We start from the raw sequence: 16,061 nt of genomic DNA on the forward strand, positions 1-16,061 counted from the left end.
TAATCTTGCCGTTGCTCTTCATTAATCTGACAAAACTTTTCTTGGAGTGTGTAGCCTCCAAATTTGAATTAATCTTAGGCGTGACTTTTGAATTATTGATCTGATATGCCAAGTTGGTCAAATAATTTATCTGCTGATTCTTGCTTGAGTATAAAAAAGATTTCCTTCGTGAATCAGCTTCTTCGACTCCTTCTTCTTCCTTCGCAAAACTGGTGGGTTCCAAAAAGACATCCTGTCTAACAATTGTTGCATGATGATGTCATAGCTCGTTTGATGATGTCATAGCTTGTTTGATGATGTCATATCCCGATTTTATATCATGTCTTCAATAAAAATTACTTCAGGTGAGAGTCGAACCATGTATCATTTGGTTGTTTTATAAGGAATATCATGTTAGCTTCTCAATATCACTTCGTGATATTATTTCCCATTATCACTTCCTGCAATATCACTTCGTGATATTATTTCCCAATATCACTTCCTGTCTACCACTTCGTGATAGCTTGTCGAATGCTTTTTAAACAAAAAATGCTCTTAACAAGATTCAAACCATTAATCATCAAGTATCAAGTACGCTTCAATAAGTTTTCTTCCATCTCGTCCATCTTAACCTTTAATAATTCCAATGCTTCATAAATTTGTTAAGCTATGATCCCGCTTACATTTATTCTTCCATCAACGAAGTGTTCACGTAGGCTTCATGGCAAGGGTGCACCATACTTTGTGAACCAGAACTGACTCAAATAGAATAAAATTGGGGTCTACAAATTACATTTGGCTCATCAAAACTTATACAATATATTCCTAACATATATATATATATATATATATATATATATATATATATATATATATATATATATATATATATATATATATATATATATATATATATATATATATAGACTTGAGATTAAATGAGGACTGAACAAACATAGAGGACTGTGAGGACTAATATAACGTTTGCCATTACTCTATATGTCGTGTGCATGGCTTTATGTAGACGTGTGCCACAGTTTGTATGTCTTGTGCACAAATTTGTTAATTAATAGAGCCTGGGTTCGAAACCTGCTATTTACATGTATTCTTGTGTGCCATTGTGTATTAAGTTGTGTGCCTGATACTAATTTGTTGTGTGCCCAAATATTGGTCCTCAAAGTCCTCTATGTATTTCAATCCTCATTTGAACTATATATATATATATATATATATATATATATATATATATATATATATATATATATATATATATATATATATAGACTTGCGTTCAAATGAGGACAAGTATATTATAGAGGACTGTGAGGACATATGTAGTGTGTGCCATTAGTCTGTATGTCGTGTGCATGGCCGAATGTAGTCGTGTGCCACAGTTTGTATGTCGTGTGCATACATTTGTTAATTAATACAGCCTGGGTTCGATACCTGGTGTTTACATGTATTCTTGTGTGCCATTATGTATTAAACTGTGTGCATGATTGTAATTTGTTGTGTGCTCATTATTTGTCCTCACAGTCCTCTATATATTGTTGTCCTCATTTGAACTCAACCCTATATATATATATATATAAACAAAATCTTCCTATTTCATTTTCTCGTCCAAACTTTTGTAGTAAAGCTTATTTGGTAAGTAAATGTCAAATGGAAATTAATTAAAATCTATTAATTGGTAATATTGCATAATCAGTAATATTATGTATGGTATTATATTCTATAATATAATTGAAAACCGAGAAGAAAAATGGTGCTCTCTATGACGGATTCGCCGGAAGCCAGAGCAAGGCGGCCAGAAGTTCAAGATTTTCTTGAACGCAGCATAAAAAAAACTAAACAAGATGCTCCTCTAATACAAGCCACTGAGTCTGAACCTCTACAAGACGCGGTGCTCCAGAAGACGACAAAGACAAACAATGGGAGTCTGCCAGCAGTCAGTAATTACAAAGAAAGTCTGATGAACTTCGACCTCTACAGGAACGATGATCTTCCGAAGGAGACTGCCTCGACTGATGAAACAATGGTGGACGTTGGAAACTCGGATTGCCCCCGACTCAAGATCTCAGAAGAAGATAAAGAACGCATAAGGCGTCCATGGCGTCGTTCGCTGATCCTCCGCCTGCTAGGCAAGACTGTAGGGTAGAATTACCTCTTGAGACGCCTCCAAGCTCTCTGGAAACCCGAGACACACATGGAACTCATAGACCTTGATCAAGATTACTACCTAGCAAGATTTGAGTCACAAGATAATTATGATGTTGCACATTTCGAAGGCCCATGGATGATCTTGGACCACTATCTCGTTGTTCAACAATGGATTCCCAACTTCTACACACGGTCGAATACTACGGAGAAGACCCTGACATGGATAAGATTACCAGCCATCCCAATGGAATATTTTGATGAAAAGATACTGATGTGTTTAGGCAATATGATTGGGCGAGCAGTGAAAGCCGACACCACCACATGCTTGGCATCAAGGGGAAAGTTCGCAAGAATCTGCGTTGAGATTGATATTTCCAAACCTCCGGTTGAGAGCCAGAACCACTCAATTCAAAAAAACCCTTTATTCAACTCTCGTTTTACTCCCTTAAGAGATATAGAAGAAGAGCAACCTGAGAACACACCACCGTCAATGACTCAACCTCAACTGCGTATGCAAGATGAACCTTCGTCGTCTTCATAGCCAGGTGGCACCTCCATGAAGAACGTGATACAACAATCATCACCCACATCCAGTCCCATGAAAATCAGGATCCCTAGAAGAGCAACGCCCAAAGGGAGTGGGGACAGAGTAGCCACCCCCCGTAGGGCGGCGGCAGAAGGTGAGCATGTATTGGTGAGAGGATCAACCAAGAGAAAGGCTGTGATCAGGTCCACGATCCATCATCGCCCAAAGGATCCGGGAATAAAATCACCACCACTGGTTGGCTCTCCTCTGTTCAATGTTCAGCAGGAGGATGGTCTCGATTTCTATGACTGTGACACTCCAAAGGACGCTATAGAGCAGGACATTAATGTTGATGGCCAGTTTGGCCTTGATGCGGATTCTCACATGCTCTCTTGAGCCCTCTTTTCCCTTCTTCTTACCCTATATGATGAATGTCCTAGTGTGGAATTGTCAGGGTACGGCGTCACAGACGTTTCATCGCACCCTTCACTAACGCCTTAGTGAATACAAACCAACCATCGTTTGCCTCTTGGAACCAAAGGTTTCAGGATGTCATGCGGACGAAATCTGTTTTAGGCTAGCTTATGATCAATGGCTTAGAGTTGAAGCTGTTGGCTTCTCGTGAGGGATCTGGGTGTTGTGGAAGAACACCATTACTTTGGAAGTCCTCTGCACTCATCCCCAATTTGTAGTTCTAAGACTCACCGATTTGAACTCCCAATCTTGGAACCTTTCTGTGGTGTATGGGAGCCCCGACCACTACCTTAGGAAGGATTTATTTACTCTTCTCTCACAAGATTATCTTCATTTGCAGGGCCCAGGGCTATCAATCAGAGATTACAACTCTGTTACGGGAAAAGAGGAAGTATCAAACAGTTCCAGCTTTTCGTCCACACGCTGTTTAGGTTTTAACGAATGGCTATCGAGGGAAGGGATGGTTGATCTCGGCTATATTGGATCAAGATTCACATGGCAAAGAGGTCTTAATGATTCTTCTTTCAGAGCTGCATGTCTAGATGGTGAGCTGTCGTAGGCTTCCAAATTAGAACCTTACAAACGTAGTAGCGGGAGTAAGGGTCGAACCCACGAGGAGTAACTAGTTTAACGTATGTGCTCAAATTAAAGGAAGGGGGGGGGGGGGGGGGGTTGGTATGAAAGTGATAATCAAAGTAAATAACCAAATAAAGCAATGTAGACAATATATTGAAAACACTCAGAATAGAAAACCTTGGTTAGTAAAGATCCACCACCGGAATTTAACGCTGATCATTGATTCAAAAAGGTAATTGATATGCAATTGAATATTTGTCGTGAAATTATTTCATTTCTGTTTTCCCTTAGTTGTAGATAACTAAAGCACACGCGGTTTAATTACCCCTAACTACTAAATAATCTAAGACAAGCGCGGTAGATTTAATTTAATAGCAGTAATAGGAACTAAGAAAACCGACAAACTAAATAATACAAGCACAAGCGGTTGCATTTAATTTAGGAAAATATTCTACCCGAGACCAATTATCACTAAGCCGTCAATAATTAACCTCAGTTGCTACTGAATATTAGAATAATTTGTAGCACAACATTAACTAATATAGCAAATAATTATATTAAATAAATAACTTAGAAGAATATTTAATACCCAAATGCATAAAAATTATATAATAAAAATAAATAAATAATCTTACAGCATAATCAATTCCGGGGCTCCAATTCACTAAACCAAGCTAACGAAATTAGCAACGAATGGACATTAATAACAGCTTTGAAGAATAATCGAGAAGGGAAGAATGAACATTTTTCAATACTAATCTAACATCTATTTATAGTATTCTAAAAATAGGATTAATCTATTATCTGCCCTTCATTCCCTATTTTTGCGCCAATCCATGAAACCATTCGCCAGCTGCACGCCTCTCCAAAATTTGCGCTGAAGATGAAGTCTCCGCATGTACTATACGTAGGGATTAGAAAGAAACAAATGTAAATATAATGTTTCATGTTTTATTTGTTTTTTTCTTTTTCTAAGATTAGGGGCGGTGGGTATCATGTTATAGGATTATTATTATTATTATTATTATTATTATTATTATTATTATTAGGGAAGAAAAGGATAATTATTACTATAAACACTAATTAATTAATTAAACTCTAAAAATAAATAATTAATATATAATAGTAATTAATTAATGTAAAAATATTATAAAGATGTACGTAAAATAAGAGTGTAAAAATATGCCTATCAAATTTCCCCACACTAGAACGTTTGCTTGTCCCCAAGCAAAATATTATTTGCAAAGTAAATTAAAATGAAATTCTCAAAACTCATAACACATCATGAACAACAATCTGAAGCACCCTACAATTAATAAGTTTACACCCTTGTCTGAAAATAAAGTGAACTAAGTAAGTAAGCCCTCACAGGAATATCACTCATCACTCAAGTGTTTGATGGATATAAATTTCACTCAAGTTCATTCCTATAAAATTGCTCTACCATAGGCTTGCATATCTTCTCAATCACCACTACAAGAGTCATGCATGACACAAATCATAAGGACTTTTCACAGGTTGTAATGGGGCTAGGGTTAAGGTAGGGAATATTTAGGAAAGTAGCTTAAGCAAAAGCTTTAAACTAGAGGAACAAAATATGTGCAAATAATTCAAGATACTTGCTCAACACCCTCAATTTCCATTCAAAAACACAATCTATTGAGGTTTCAACATGACTATCATTCTTAAAAATATAGAATTCTTCCTCAGTATTCCCTTGCTTAACTTATTTGGATGTAACTTCAACTCAAAATCAATTGCTGATTCTTTCTCATTTTCTCATAAATTTTCAGAAATATTTTTCTTTTTCAAACATATATTCTCTATTTTTTCCATTTCATTTTTTCAATGTTCCATACTTTTTTTTTTTTGAAATGATGAACTGCCTTCATTTTTTCTTTTCCATAAAAGGCCAAAACGACATTGGCAACGAAGATACAACCCACCTCACTCTCAATCATGTCAACAAAACAAACGGTCTCCCCCACACTTATTCTTCACGACCTCACGTAGATTACAAGAATAATTCAAAATTTGCTCCACTAGTTATTCAGCTGGGTCAAGGCATTATTTTTAGATATAAAGGGCTTATAATGTGGTTCAATATAAAGAAAAGAATGGCCATAAAGCTCAAAGTGGGTTAACAAAGGAAAAATAAATCATAGGACAAACCGGTTATTTGGCTAGTGAGGCTCAAAATCATATAATGGTCTTAATCACACTTGAGTCATGCATGGTCTAATTAGCTTTAAAAGAGAATCAAGGCAAGTTCTAGAGAAACAAAATTATGGAAGAAATCACACAATAGAAAGAAAATAAGACCGAAGTGTCAGTCAATGGCTCAAAACACTCACAGGTTTATTGCTTACTTAATATAGCCACTACATATCAAACAAGAAATGATAACAAACTAATCACAATTTGCCAAACTATTTATTCAATCATGTTATGAATTCCAAGAAAGGAAAATATGATAATTTTTCAAAATAATAGTTATTTAGCATAAAATACTAGTAAAATATTTGTGAAAATTTTTGAAAATTTTGACATAAGCAAACAAATAATAAAACTAAATTCCCTCCCCCACACTTATTATCAACATTGTCCCCAATGTTGAACAAAAAAGCACAGAAAAAGGGTTATTGAATGAGAAAAGGGAATAAAAGAAAAAGAATGGAACAAACACATCTTAGGTTGCCTCCCAAGCAGCGCCTTTGTTTATCGTCGTTGGCTCGACTTATGATATTTCTTTAAATTTCCATCGTCTTTTTTGAGTATCTTCGATGATTATGAGTATTCAAAGAAACAATCCCTTCATGCAGATTAGTACTCAAAGATGATTTATTATTTCTTTCTTTTTCATTCGAAGCAATTTCATCAAATGTAACAAACTTCAAAGAATCAACAAAAAATGCAAAATTATCATCACAAGGAGATTTCATGGTATCATAAATATTAAAAGTCACAAGTTTACCATTAGACTCCATAGTAAGCATACCACTATGAATATCAATTTTTGTTTTTGCAGTTTTTAAGAATGGCCTTCCAAACAAAATATGATTATTATTTTCCATATCAAGCACATAAAAATCAGCAGGAAAAACCAAGTTATCAACTTCAACAATCAAATCCTCAATCACACCCCTAGGATATGTAGTAGATCCATCAGCCAATTGAATTATTATACTAGATTTATTCAGGGGTTCAAGATTTAAAGAAGCATAAACAGAATATGGCATGACATTAATAGAAGCTCCTAAATCTAACATAGCATTTTCAAATTTCACCCCACTTACCGTGCATGGAATAGTAAACATACCTGGGTCTTTGCACTTTTCAGGAAGATTGCTTTGACTAGCCATAGAGACATTCTCTTGCACTTTCACTTCCTCAATTCTTTCATTATTTCGTTTCTTTTTCATAGTGCGTACCTCTTTTAGAAAATTTGCATAGCGAGGTAGTTTTTCCATAGAATCTAAAAGTGGTTTATTAGCATAACATTCACGAAAGGTCTCATACAGATCATTATTTGAGTTTCCTCTTATTGGTTCTAAAAGAGCTTGAGGAAATGGGGGTACTGGTTCATAATCAGAAAAAGAAGAAAGCTTACCTTGGGACTTCTCTTTATTGTTGGCAATGATTCCTGCACTTATTCCCTTATTTAAATCAACATTCTTTTCCAGCGACATACTGTCAACACTAATTGCACTTACACTCTCTTTTGGATTAACCACCGTTTGAGAGGGTAGTTTGCCAGAACTCTGTGCTTCCAACCGACTAACCGTAGTTGCTAGTTGGCCCATTTGTCTTTCCAAATTTTGAATACTAGCATTTGTTTCTTGAATACTAGCCTTTGTTTCATGACGGAATATTTGTGTTTCTTGTTGAAACTGCAGAGTGTTTGTAGCAAGAGATTTAACAATATCTTCTAGATTCATACCTGAGCTAGAGCCTTGGGTCGGTTGTTGTCTTGAAGGAAATGGTTGTCTATACTGTTGAAAATTAGAACGATTCTGAACAAACTGGTTCCCTTGTGAGTTTCCATAGCTAAGGTTTGGGTGATCCCTCCATCCAGGATTATATGTATTGGAAAATGGATCATACTTACCTTGAGGTTGTTCACGAAAACCTCCAGCCATGTTGACTTGTTCAATATGTTCTTCTTGAAGAGTTGGGCAAGCATCAGTTTGGTGCCCAACTACCGAGCAAATTCCACATGCTTTTACAGTTTGCATATTGCATACAGCTAATTGACGAACAAGAGTAGTTAAACCAGAAATTTGTTGTTCAAGAGAAGAAATATTTACCTCATTCACTTGCTTAGACGGTTGGACTATTCTATTGCCAAACTGTTGAGACTTTGCAGCTATGTTCGCAATTAGAGTTCTTGCAGAGTCTGGTGTCTTGTCAACTAAAGCACCACCGCTTGCGGCATCAATCATGCTTCTATCCATTGGAAAAAGTCCTTCATAAAAGTATTGAATGAGTAATTGATCACTAATTTGATGGTGTGGGCAGCTTGCACAAAGATTTTTGAAACGCTCCCAATATTCATATAATGACTCTCCATTGTTTTGCCTTATACCACTGATTTCCTTTCTAACATTGGCCGCCCTTGAAGCGGGGAAATATTTTTCAAGGAATGATGTTTTTAAGTTATTCCATGTGGTGATGCTTCCAAAGGGTAAATAATCTAGCCAATCCTTCGCTGAATCTTTCAACGAAAATGGGAAGTCTCTCAACTTGATTTGTTCCTCAGTAACCCCAGTGGGTTTCATGCTTGATCACACCACATGGAATTCCTTTAAGTGTTTGTGAGGATCTTCACCTGCAAGTCCATGAAAAGAAGGCAAAAGATGAATTAATCCAGATTTTAATTCAAATTGTATTTTAGCATCTAGAGCGTGAAAATTGATGCATAAAGGTTGCTGATCTAAATTTGGAGCTCCAAGCTCATTTAAAGTCTGATTTTGAGCCATGAGTTCCTCTTCTAAATCAGAATTGGTAGAATCGGTAGCCAGATCACTAAACTCCAATTTTCTCAAAGCTTGTTTCTTCCACCTGCGTATAGTTCTTTCAATTTCCAGATAGTACGACAAGATTTTTTTTTATTAGCAGATCGAGTTATAGGCATAAAAAAAAAAGAAATATATTGCAGCATTTATGTAAAAGTAACGAAAGAAAAGATTGTTTTTAATTTTTTTTTGGGACAAATGAGAAGCAAATAAACAAATAAAGAAATAAATAATTAAATAAACACAAAATAAGCTAGAAAATCTCCCCGGCAACGGCGCCAAAATTTGGTGAGCTGTTGTAGGCTCCCAAATTAGAACCTTACAAACGTAGTAGCGGGAGTAAGGGTCGAGCCCACGAGGAGTAACTAGTTTAACGTATGTGCTCAAATTAAAGGAAAGGAGAGGGGGGGGGGGGGTGGGTTTGGTATGAAAGTGATAATCAAAGTAAATAATCAAATAAAGCAATGCAGACAATATATTGAAAACACTCATAATAGAAAACCTTGGTTAGTAAAGATCCACCACCGGCATTTAACGCTGATCATTGATTCAAAAAGGTAATTGATATGCAATTGAATATTTATCGTGAAATTATTTCATTTCTGTTTTCCCTTAGTTGTAGATAACTAAAGCACACGTGGTTTAATTACCCCTAACTACTAAATAATCTAAGACAAGCGTTGTAGATTTAATTTAATAGCAGCAATAGGAACTAGGAAAATCGACAAACTAAATAACACAAGCACAAGCGGTTGCATTTAATTTAGGAAAATATTCTACCCGAGACCAATTATCACTAAGCCGTCAATAATTAACCTCAGTTGCTACTGAATATTAGAATAATTTGTAGCACAACATTAACTAATATAGCAAATAATTATATTAAATAAATAACTTAGAAGAATATTTAATACCCAAATGCATAAAAATTATATAATAAAAATAAATAAATAATCTTACAGCATAATCAATTCCAGGGCTTCAATTCACTAAACCAAGATAACGAAATTAGCAACGAATGGACATTGATAACAGCTTTGAAGAATAATCGAGAAGGGAAGAATGAATATTTTTCAATACTACTCTAACATCTATTTATAGTATTCTAAAAATAGGATTAATCTATTATCTGCCCTTCATTCACTATTTTTGCGCCAATCCATGAAACCATTCGCCAGCTGCACGCCTCTCCAAAATTTGCGCTGAAGATGAAGTCTCCGCATGTACTGTACGTAGGGATTAGAAAGAAACAAATGTAAATATAGTGTTTCATGTTTTATTTGTTTTTGTCTTTTTCTAAGATTAGGGGCGGTGGGTATCATGTTATAGGATTATTATTATTATTATTATTATTATTATTATTATTATTATTAGGGAGGAAAAGGATAATTATTATTATAAACACTAATTAATTAATTAAACTCTAAAAATAAATAATTATTATATAATAGTAATTAATTAATGTAAAAATATTATAAAGATGTACGTGAAATAAGAGTGTAAAAATATGCCTACCTATCACTAGACCACGAAGTTTGTAACGTGGAGTGGCGCATGCAGTTCCCAAACGCAGAAGTGATTTACCTACCAATGATTAGGTCTGACCATGCCCCTCTTATGGTCAAGACTTCACCACCTGAAGTAGCCAATCACAGTAAGAGGTTCAGATTTAATGCATCCTGGACTACCCACCCAGATTTTCTTCGCTTCATTGAAAATAATTGGTTTCCTGGAAAGGTGCTAGAATAAAATAAAGAGGAGTTGCCAGCAAAGCTGCAAAACTAGAATAAAGATACTTTTGGCAATATCTTTCAACGAAAAAATAGGGGTCATGGCCAGAATAGAAGGAATCCAACGATGCCTGGCTTCCAATTATAGATTTGATCTTATCAAACTACAGAAAAAGCTCCAAAAAGAATTTGAGGAAATACTACAACAAGAGGATTTCTTGTGGTTCCAAAGGTCTCGTGAGGAATGGATTACATCCGGTGATAGGAATACAAGGTTTTATCATGCCGTTAAAGTTGCTAAGAAAGCTAATTCGAAAATTCTCAAACTTCAGGATGATCAAGGGGTTTGGATTATGGACAAAGGTCTGATTTTGTCCCATATCCATAACTATTTTGTTCAACTATTCACAGAGGATGAAGATGCATAGTCGGGCTCCATGTGGACAAGGTCTTTCCCAGCTCTTAAACAATTAGACTGGCATCAAGTTAACATGCCTTTCACTCAACAGGAGATTAAGGAATCTTTATTCGAGATGTCAGCATTCAAAACCCCAGGACCCGATGGTTATCATGTTAGTTTCTACCAACAAGCTTGGGCTACCGTAGGTGGAGATCTTACTGCCTTTTCTCTGGATTTCTTCAAAACTGGGCTTCTTCCCGAAGGTAGTAATGACACAATCATCACTTTAATTCCCAAGGTACCAAGTCCGGAGAATGTTAAACAACTAAGGCCTATTGGACTGTGCAATGTATCCTACAAAGTCATCACGAAGGCCATGGCTATAAGGCTAAAAAATGTCATGCAGAAGCTAGTTGGCCCGCACCAATCGAGCTTCATTCCCGACAGAGTTATTTCAGACAACATCTTGGCTTACCAGGAGGTTCTCCATTCAATGAGCACGAAACGAGGAAAGGGGGGATGAATGATTCTTAAAATTGACCTTGAGAAGGCGTATGATCGCTTAAGGTGGGATTTTATCCAAGATTCACTAAAGGCAGCAGGGTTCGAAACATCATGAGCTGTGTGTCAACCTCCAGATTATCTATTTCATTCAATGGGGAGCAGGCAGACTTGTTCAAACCAAGCAAAGGGATTCGGCAGGGCGACCCCATATCACCTCTCTTGTTTGTGCTCTGTATCGAACGCCTTAGCTACCTAATTAGAAGTAAAGTCGATTCGGGAGAATGGAGAGGCATTAGGGTATCCAGGAATGCCCTCAGTTTGTCTCATTTACTATTTGCAGACGATATGGTCTTGTTTGGAGAAGTCTTTACGCATCAAGCTACCACCATTAAATGTTGCCTGGACGCGTTCTGCAAGTTTTCTGGACAAAGGGTTAACCTCCAAAAATTGACCATCCACTTTTCTAAAAACAACAGTCTGAATGATCAGCAGGAAGTGATTCAAATTCTGGGGATCCCAAAACTTGACAATCTCGGAAGATACCTGGGGGTGCCATCGTTACATGGTGGTCTAAAGAAAAGAGTCTTTGGATGGTCTTATCAACAAAGTACAGAGCAGGTTGTCTGGTTAGCGCGGTAAGACTCTTTCTTTCGCAGGCAGAAGGACGCTGGTTCAATATGTTTTGTCATCAATACCTTTGTTTACAATGCAATCCATCTTTCTGCCTACTGGGATAACTAAGGCTTTAGAGAAAATAGAACGAAACTTTCTTTGGGGAGGTAATGAAGGCACAAGTAAATGTAGCATGGTGGCATGGGATACAGTCACGGAAATTACAGACAAAGGAGGTCTTGGAATAAAGAATCTAGAAGCTATGAATATTGCTTTGTTCGCTAAAACAGGTTGGAGACTCCAATCCGGAGACAGCAACTTATGGTTCCAAATGGTCAAAGCTAAATACGCTATTCACAGCTCTGATCCCCAGACCTGGCTAAGTAAACCAGCCTCTTCGAATGTGTGGAAAGGTATCATGAAAGCAGCCCCCACCCTAATCAAAGGCACTAGGAAATTAGTTCGGAATGGAAGGAGCATGCTCTTCTGGCTAGACATCTAGCTAAGCCAAACACCGCTAAAGGAATTTATTACCATCAACCTACCATTGCCGGAATTATACACTAATGTAGCAGGGTATTGGGATGCCCAAGTAGGATGGAACTAGGCTTTTCAAATCAGCCTCTTGCCTCCTGACATCAAGGATAAATTAGCAGCTGTTGTGCGTTCAAAGAACACGGAAGACACTATAGGTTGGGGAGAAGAGAAAACTAGAGAATTCTCAGTGTCTTCGGCCTACAAAATCATCATGAATAATGCAGATGCAGGCAGCACAAGTTCCTGGTGTAACATATGGAAGCTCAAGGTTCCAAGCCGCATTCATAAGTTCCTATGGCTTGCAAGAAGAGATAGGTTGTAACACCCCTAATTTTTAAAACATTTAAAGCGTATATAATAAATGCAATCTAACGATAATCATCAAAACAGAGCATAAACTATCCATAAGTGTCGTGGTGTTATGCCACACCTAGGTTTGAGAACCTAGATGCACCGGCTAAACTAACCAAACATATATAATCCATAAATCAATATTCAAATACAATCCAAGGCACACAGGCCATCTACTAATGCTATAACTAACTAAGCTAAGTCCACAGGTCCAACTAACGCACTTCGTAGCTAACGATCAGCACCTGAAAAACATACGGTGTAACAACCGTCAGCCTCCAACGCGTTAAGTACAATATAAGTAGATATAGGAAAAATCATTTTGAAACTGGAATACATATATAACTTATAAGACTCTAATTTAAATCCAAGATCAAGACTCAAGACACAACAACAACAAACTCGACATTATAGAACAATCATAAAGACTAGCATGCGTCCTAAGAACACGATACAAGATATAATAGACAGATAAGCATATATATAACAAATGGAGGCAACAAGGGCACCCAAAGACAATCAATTAACAAGTAATCATCAAAGCACACAATCCATCTTCCAACCTTATACAAAGTTCCAACCTTTTGACTCCTCTCCATCATTATATCAGTTCCAACCTGTACCTCCAGGCCACCTTATATTGCCTCCCTTATTCCTCTGGACAACTACATGCCCCCACCGACAAACCACCTATCAACCACCTCATATCATGATAGTGTCGCAGTGCCATTCGCATGATCCGTACCTCTAGTACCAATACCAAGGGGTCAACGCATATAGCCCCGACATGGCACCGTAGCACTTATAACCTGACCCATGCTCAACGGCAAGCTAGTCGAAGGTGGGTTTGTGCCTTCAGCACAGTAACTGCTAGGTCTGTACCTTTAGTACAATGACCGGGAACTCGTTGTGCCATCCGCCAACAATTCATTTTCACCAATCACAATCTCATCATCATCATCATCATCATCATTATTAGTCACACCGGTCATTGCGCATTGACCACGATACCCATCATCATTTAATCAATCAACACATAATCAATCAATAGCAATCAAGACATAACAACAACGACACGCACTGCACATAAATTCTTAGAACGGTATTCAAAATATCAAACGAGACTCATACACGACAAACGGGGTACAACGAGACACGGGGAAACAACAAATGGGGAAAAACATCACGACCCACACCAATTTTCTAGCGGGTGGGCGGCGTACAATTCCAGCGGGTGCCCAGCGGGCAGTCGCCTGCCCGCTTGAAAGGGGGCACAGGCAGCGGGTAGCTGGCGGGTGTTCATCCCCCCCTCCTACCCCCAACTGATACACAGACAATTTTTCGGTCCTAGGATCTCTCGTGGAACCCAAAACCATGTCCAGACACATTCCAACACATAACAACAACACCACGGATTCAATTAACGGAATTAAATCAAGGATCATTCCAAATACGTTATAACACGATTCCTAAACATGTCAAGACTCAACATTAACCGTATAACGGTTCGGGAGTATCCGGAACCTCAAGAACATCAAGAAATCTATATGCGAAGCCCTAAAGACAAGTCCTAGGCTAAACTCAACACTCGATCATGCATAAACCCTCCCAAATATACCAAGAACACCATAACAACGAGCTTCACGATACAAACCCAAGGGACAAGCTCTAGACATAATTAAAATACATGATCACACATATAATCAATCCACAACATCAAGATCATCAAGATTATCAAATAAACACAATATAAATCCTAGGCAAGGGATCTATCAAGACTCAATCATAGAATCACACATACAATTACCAAAGGAGCCAATAAATAAGATATAGAGGGCAAATAGGTTTTGTAAGACATGGGTTACCTGGTAGTTTTGATTAAAACTCCTTACAACTTCCTAAGGTCTTTCCTCAATCGATCCTCCCTAAGCTTGGTGATGGGAAATTCCTTGGCCTGGAGGGGATTTCGTGTGGGGAGATGGAGATATGGGTGATAGGGTTCTAATGCCTTCTAATCCCCCCTTTATATAGGTTAGGATCACTAATACGAATCTAACTGGGTAAGAGGTTTAAGATTCCTAATTAGAATTTGATTAATAAAAGGTCTACTTTCCCTATTCCTAACAGATACGTAGGTCTAAGATTCCTAATCAAAATCTGAATAATAAAAGATCTACTTTCTTTATTCCTAACAGTCTTAATGTATTTAATATAGGCAAGGGTCCACGGTACATTATGGACCACATTAATTAATTAAGATGATTCTAACTAAATTAATTCTTTTTTAACTATTCTTTAACGGAATTAATTAAATAATTAATCCCCATAGGGAAAATATTATATGGAAAATATATACATATAAATATACTAGGTATAAAGCTAACTATTGTGCTAGCAAAATGCACCAAATAATAAGGTTATGAATATGCAACTCACATTATGTTAATTTTATGAATGAATAATAACATAACATAGAAGTCTTGCCCACGGCATGTTCATTGTTTAAATAATTTATAATGATTTAACATATAGGATCACGAGTTGCACCGAACATGCAAATATAATTATTTATGTACCTAAATAAGAGGTTAATGTCACGCGGGTGCAGATTCGAATAGCCACATAATCATTATAAAGTACATATGCACGTATATCAACACAGGCGAATCACATTTACGAATGGATGCAAACATTTAATCTGTAGTGTAGCATGTCGTGAACCAAATGCCATATATACAGGATCTATACCTAATCATTGTGCTAAACAGACTATACCAAATACTCACAATTACAAAATAACAAGCCTAACACGTATGATAATTAACTATTTATATGCGGAACCTGCAAGTTGGCATGCCTATATGTATACAGGCGTAGTTATGCTAAATATGCAATTTCTTAAGTCTATAGGAATAGAGTATGAAGGCATGTGAACATATTTCAAGTCTTAGATAATAACTAGTCCTATGGAATCACACAACACATATATGTATTATTCAATATGTTAGACTAGTGCATGATTAACAAATAAATTCACGTACTCAACATCGTGGCATAACCAAACAATTGTCATATAAATTCAGGAAGGTCATAAATCATATAACAATTACCCAAACTAGTAAAAGATCAATTTTCGATGAAAAGATCTTCATGTAAGCAATTAGGAGAAAGGTTCTTGCTTCTTATGGGGTAAATAA

This window comes from Ipomoea nil, unplaced genomic scaffold (assembly GCF_001879475.1).
Source record: "Ipomoea nil cultivar Tokyo-kokei standard unplaced genomic scaffold, Asagao_1.1 scaffold0179, whole genome shotgun sequence".
In the NCBI taxonomy this organism is placed as follows: Eukaryota; Viridiplantae; Streptophyta; class Magnoliopsida; order Solanales; family Convolvulaceae; genus Ipomoea; species Ipomoea nil.